The 6,552-nt window shown below is 45.7% G+C and overlaps 1 protein-coding gene across 3 annotated transcripts in view; it reads left to right on the plus strand.

Annotated features, from left to right (window-relative positions):
• The first annotated feature begins 2,228 nt into the window (after positions 1-2,228).
• Positions 2,229-6,552, plus strand: part of Vrk1 (VRK serine/threonine kinase 1) — a 69,543-nt gene continuing 65,219 nt past the window's right edge. For 2 of the 3 annotated variants that reach the window (XM_021201932.2, XM_021201935.2), the window contains exon 1: positions 2,288-2,353. The gene's annotated coding sequence lies outside the window, so the exon portion shown is untranslated. Of the gene's footprint in view, positions 2,354-6,552 lie in introns of all 3 variants that reach the window. The other variant, XM_021201936.2, reaches the window with a different exon arrangement.

Raw genomic sequence — 6,552 nt, forward strand, 5'->3', positions numbered from 1 at the left:
TGTAGGGGCTCTTAAAACCAAGAAAGGGCAGCCTGGGGCCTGGCTGTGTGGCAGGCCAATGCAGATTCTACACACCCAATTGTAGTTAGTCTTCCTTGCTGAAAACTTGTGGTTCCCACTTCCTAACCTTTACATGAGTCAGCTACTTGGTCCTCGATGGCCCCTGAACTAGGAATCTCATGACCTTTGACCCTGCTCTGTCCACACCTCTGTCACCGAGCTGAAAGGGTTTCATAAAAGGACTTGCCTCTATGTTTTGAGGCTGTGCATAAAGTATCCTTTGAGTATCACCTGAAAGCAGAATCAGGGAATATGAACCACCTAAGTCAAAGTGTATGGAAAAACACAATTTCCATCTACCAGTAGGGCTTTCTTAAATATTAATAAAATAGGAATCTTGGGTGAACACTCTAACTCCTGGTTCACAGTAAATATTCAAAAATAAATTTGTTAGGACTATAGAGGTTAGTTTTTTGTTTTAATTTTTTTTTGAGACAGGGTCTATACGGCTGTGGGTGTCCTGGAACTTCCTATGTAGACCAAAGATCTATCTGCCTCTGTCTCAAGAATGCTGGGATTAAAGGCAAGTGCCACCAGGCCTGGCCAAAGAGGTGTATTATACAGAAAGCCTTTCTACCCAGAGCTCAGTTCTTAATTTCAAAAGCTCAGCAGGACGGATCAACTGGCCTCTCTATTCCTGTTCCAGCACAACCTATCAACTCCTAGACATCGCTGAAGGTCTCCTATGTCCCAAGAGTTGCATCGTAACTGGTGGTATTTCAGACATGCTGTCACCATGACGGCAGCTTGGACTGCTCTCCTGCCACTCTCTGCGCTGCTAGGACTTCTCAGCACGTGTGGGTGGTGTTGGTGGTGTTGGCAACAGCCTTGGAACATAGCCTCAGCAGAGTAGCTCTTGACTGAGAGCCATCCAACTGATAATGCCGGAGCCGTGGGTTCTGGAATACATTCTATTCCCACCTTGGAACAGACCAGGCAGTGTTGCTGACTTAACTGTGCTTGAAGGTCAGCCAATTGTCGAGCCAGTGTGGAAGCAGGGACCTTTCTTCCGCACTAGGGCAATGTGGTCACAAGTCCCATTCTGAGCACGAATGTGTGTACTTGTTTGTGGGTGCAGAATGACTTTCACTCAAAGCATTCTGACCACAGAGTCTTGCTGTGTGTGGGACTTCACACTCACGAGATGTGTGAATTCTGAGGCCTCTCTGCTGACAAATAGTCATCAAGAGCTCACCTTGTGCCTGCATTTCCATCAGGGTGTATACAGAAAGCAGATGCCGTGAGAGGATTTATTGAGGAGGGTTTATATTCGGTGAGGCTGTTTAGAGAGGTGTGGGGTCGGAGCCACACAGGATGAAACAGTAACCTGTGGCTCGGGGGCAGCCACTGTGTTACTAGCTCTAGTCCTAACAATGCGATCATCATGGAATGCTCTCATTGCAGACTTGTGGGAAGCTCAGCTGAAGTGACCTTTAAGTCCAGCTGAAGTGACCTTTAGCTAAGGGACTTACTTACCTGCTCTCCTGTGTGTGTGTGTGTGTGTGTGTGTGTGTGTGTGTGTGAGTTTGCTGGGAAGAAATCAGAAGAAACAGCACCTTTCATTAAGTGACTTTCCTTTTTCTTCCATTCTCAGGCTCCCCCACCGATCAAACTCAGCAGAAGCCTGGCAGCGGTGGGCATGCAGTAGAGTTGTTTTGTGGATCTCAAAAAAAAAAAAAAATCAAATTGGTAAAACAATAGCAATAACAAGAACAGCACCGAACCCAAGGCCTTTTTTAGGGCTTCAGAAGCTGCCGATCCAAAGTGCAGCTTGAAGCCCATGCTTCCAGCCTCTAGGAAGGAGATGGTGAAACAAAGAAAACTGATGTTTGATAACAGCAGTTCAAATACTGCGGTGGGTTAAGTAAACACTGAGACGCGTTTCGGATATTTGAAATGAGTCTTTGTCTACCCGTTCAATAAATCAAGCAACAGTGAGTACTGGTTATATTTATTTCGGTCCTTAAGGCTTTGAGAGCCACAGTAACATGTAAAACAGCAAGTGGGCTGCAAACCACATGTCCCAGAAGCCCTACTGCTCAGAGGAACACGCCTCCATCTCGCCTACAATTCCCAGCATGGAGCAAGCGTAAGGACCACAATTCCCGGCATGCCCTGAGAGGTGACAGCGAAGCGCGGCCTTCCTCTTTCCCCGCCTCCCCCGCCGCTCGCAGCCAATGGGAAGGCTTTGTACTACGGGGTGTGGAGGGGACGGCGCCGTGGACAAGTCGCGAGTCTAGGGAAGCGGCGGGAAGTTCGTACTACGCTGTGGACGACGAGTTGGCCGCTCTGGGTAGGGAGCCGTGGGGTGGTGGAGGGACGGTGGGTCCGTCGCTGGGTCGGGCCTGCCCGGGAACCCTCGCTTCTCTGCCCGCTCGCGGGGCTGCCGGAAGCCCGCTTCTAGAAGGCCGCCCGAAGCCTAGCGGGGACCCGGGTGGCGGGGACGGGGACCCGGACCGACCGAGCCTGCCACTTCCTTAGCAGCGGTGAGGTGAGGCCTCGGGGCACACCCGCAGCCGCCAGCTTCTCGTTTCCTTCCAGGCTTTGCTCCTGCGGTCTCCACAGCCGGTGCCCTGGCTCCCGGTGCTGTGTCTTCAGAGGCAGCACACAGGTCTGCTGTCCAGCGCCGAAGTTTGTTTTCGACCGTTTCCCGGCCAGATAGCCTTAGATGTAGAACTGCGCCAGAGTCCTTGGGAGTTGGGGACACACGCTAGTCCTGGTCAGGTTACCCGTTTTTTTTCCTATTGTCTTATCGTTGATGTTAATCATTCTTTACGTCTGCGAGTGTTCTTCCTTTCCGTCCCTCATCACTTTTGGAACGATTTGGAAACGCGATTTTGCCTTAGGGAAGGTGGTGGTTAAACTTAGCGGGTCGTTGAAGAGCTTCGTTGCCCTCTTTTTAAAAAACAAAAACAAAAACAAAAACAAATCCAAAACCTAGAGTTGCCCATCTGTTGAGTCTGGAATTCAAAACAGTGAAAATATGCATGTAGATCAGCACTTTATTATCATTATTATTTTGGATTTTCAAGACAGTTTGTTTTTTTCTGTGTAGCCTTGGCTGTTCTGGGTCTTGGTCTGTAGACCAGACTGGCCTTGAACTCACAAGAGATCCACCTGCCTCTGCCTACTGAGTGCTGGGACTAAAGGCTTGTGCCACCACCACCCCGGCTTAAGAGTTCAGGAGAAAGGCATTTCACTTTTTTTTTTTTTTTTTTGTGACATGCCGATCATAATTTTTGGGGACATTTGACTTACAGTTCTGACCGGAATTAAGAATCTGGGCAATTAAGATAATGTTCATCAACCTGGAGAAAGGAATGTTCGTTGACATCACTAAAAGTGGCTTTCCCAGTTGTGCTACCACAGACACTGCAGCCCTGCCTTGCTGATGGAGACCGAGCTAACAGGAACGTGGATTGAGGTGGATAACAAGTGTGTTGTTAGGGATTCCGTACAGCACTAGTATCCAGTACAGATATCACTTTGGTAACTGTAATGGCTGCTGCTTGTGCCTGGCGTTGCAGAGATGACGAGCGTTTATTTGTTAAACAAATGAGCTGGTGGAGTTGATGTTGTTAAGCAGGGAGCCTGGCATCTAATAAGTTATCGAGTGCCCAGGGAATGGTTATATGGGAAGTTTAGGCTGAGTCTTATTCAAGCATGCATGCATATATTTAAAAATAACAGCAGTGCATTTAAAATGTTGACAGACCCTAAAATTAAATTTCTTACGGGAAATAGGCCAGCTTTTCCCTCTTAACTTTGAGAAGTAATGTAAAATAATAATGAGTGAATGTCCCAGAAGTCTAGAAAAGACAAAGATATAAATTTTGACTTTTTTCCCCCTTAAAGGCCTCCATAATAGACGTGCTATGAATAGGACTTGATTTGAAAAATAAAACCTTAAATTATTTTTTATTTAAAAAACAAACATATTTGGAAGTGGGATTTACCTTGCAATCAAATGCAGATGTGTGACTCCAGGGTTTATGCAAATGAGCAAAGGTTCATGTCTTAAGTCTTCAGGCACTGGGCCTGCTGGGAATTAAAGTGCTGTTGAGTTGTCAGAGTGAGATGAGGCTGTGGGGGAAGATGATCTGGATGGGTCCTCAATGTATTGGTTATGGGATGACCTTGGAGTATGTTTTACACAGGTAGGACATTTTGCATGCTTGTCAAGGGTTTTTGTTTGTTTGGTTTTGTTTTGCTTTTTAAGATTTATTTATTTATGAGTACACTGCAGCTGTCCTCAGACACACGCCAGAAGAGGGCATCGGATCCCATTACAGATGGTTGTGAGGCACCTTGTGGTTGCTGGGATTTAATCTCAGGACCTCTGGAAGAGCAGTCAGTGCTCTTAACCTCTGAGCCATCATCTCTCCAGCCCTGGTTTGTTTTTTTGAGACAGGGTTTCATCATTAGCCCTAGCTAATTAGTCCTAGTTCTTGCTCTGTAGACCAGGCTGGCCTCAAACTCACAAGAGATCCGCATGCCTTTGCCTCCCAAGTGTTGGGATTAAGGTGTATACCACCACTGCTCTGCTGTCCAGGTTCTTTTTAAATATGGGAGGGCTCAGACTGATAATGAGAGCCACCTGGAACCTGAGACCACATGGCAACTGCTAAGTGCAAAATCTATTCTTGCTGTCTTACTGTTTGGGTTGAAGAAGTAAGGATATGAGAGGAGTTTAGAAGGGTGGTAACTTCAGCAGCCAGGCCATTAGCTCAGTGGTGAAACTTTCTGCCTATATTTCTTTGACTGTATTTGTTGTCACTATAAAGCCATAAGGTCAGCCATTGTCATTTACTATTCCCTCTGAGAAAGGAGTGCAAGCCCTGTGTCCAGAAGTTGCTGCCTTGAAGTAACTTGCTGTATTTCTAAATGTTGCCTGCAACCTTTGTTCTCAAACCCAAGCATGGCAGTCCTTTGGGTGGCATACATGCATGATCTTTATTAACTGTAGTGTCTTGAGACAGGATCTTGATGTGTAATTTGGGGCTGCCCTAGAACTCACTATATCTTCTAGGTTGGCTGGAGCTCCCTGCAGTCTCCTCGTTTATAAGTGCCACTGATGCGTGTGTGTGGTGGTGGTGGCAGTGCTATGTGTGCCTCACCTGACTAGGCTTATGCTTTAAAAGAAGCTCTTCAGAGCCTGGGGAGGTATGAGGTGTGTCCTGACCTCAGAGGAAGTAATAAATTGATCAGCAAGTACTAACTAATAACAAGGACATTTTACTGCCATTCTTTAATAAGCTTAAGAATTTCTTCAGGTGCAGTATGTTTGTGAGCTTGGGAAAACTGATGTTGTGAGTCATATTTACTCTTTAAGTAAGGTAGTCTTGTGTTACTAAATAGCAGCTGTTTAGACATCTCAGATATTGGACTGACTATGTGGCTATGTGGAATTGTAACAGTATGCTTATAAGTCTTTAATCCCAGCACTGGAAAGGCAGAACTAGGCAGATCTCTGAGTTTGAGTCAACCTGATCTACATAGTGAGTTTCAGAAAAGCCAGAACTACATAGTGGAGACGCTGTCTTGAAAACAAAGAAACGAAGAACAACCACCACTACCACCCAGAAAGGTATGCTTATACAAGCTGACTGCAGACCTCACAGTCACTAAGGAGGTTGACGACCACGGTGTCACTGGGTGACATCATTTTATGGGACTCCTCTGTACTCAGTCATTAGGTGGCTGGTGACTGTATCTTGATGAGTCTGTTGCATCAGCTCCTGTTTCTATGGGTGTCTGGTCCAAGGGATGGGAACCTGTGTTGTAGGATTTATAAACTGAGATGGACATGTGTTTCGAGTAGTACTAAATATGTACATGAAAATCAATATATCAGTAAGCCACGTGGATTACATAGGAGATATGCTAAATGGAAGTCATATAATTAAATGGCAGAGTAATTGGTTTGAAATTCTTGAAAGTTCTGCCAGGTACTTTTAAAGCATCGATCACACTGATTTGGAAGGAACACTTTACAGAGCTCAGTATCAGGAATAGAATGGTTGCATGGGAGCGAAACAAACGAGGCCTTATAATTGCTGTGTCTGCATCAGATTTCTCTGTGAATTGGCGGGCTGGCTGCTGTTGGTGGCCGAGCAGAGACATCTCTAGATAATAGCTATAGCTTTTTGCTATAAGAACCTCAGAGAGACCACATTATATAACTAGGGATTTTACATAAGATTAAAAAATATGAAACTTGAAATCTTATACCTAGGGTAAGCTCACTTGTGCTCTGTGTGTGTGTGTGTGCGCGCGTGTGCTTGCATGTGTGCATACATATATATGATAAATGACTGCTTTATTTGAGGTTGCATTTCTCAAGTTATTTTACTACATATGTATTGAACAAGTACCATCATTTGGTGATCCTCTGTCTCCCTGCATGTGGGCTTTCTCAAGGTACTGAGTATTTAGAGTGCTTCTAATCATTTAGTCCTTGTGGACTGTAGACACTCTACCCCCTTCCTGCCC

This window comes from Mus pahari, chromosome 7, assembly GCF_900095145.1.
Source record: "Mus pahari chromosome 7, PAHARI_EIJ_v1.1, whole genome shotgun sequence".
Classification (NCBI taxonomy): Eukaryota; Metazoa; Chordata; class Mammalia; order Rodentia; family Muridae; genus Mus; species Mus pahari.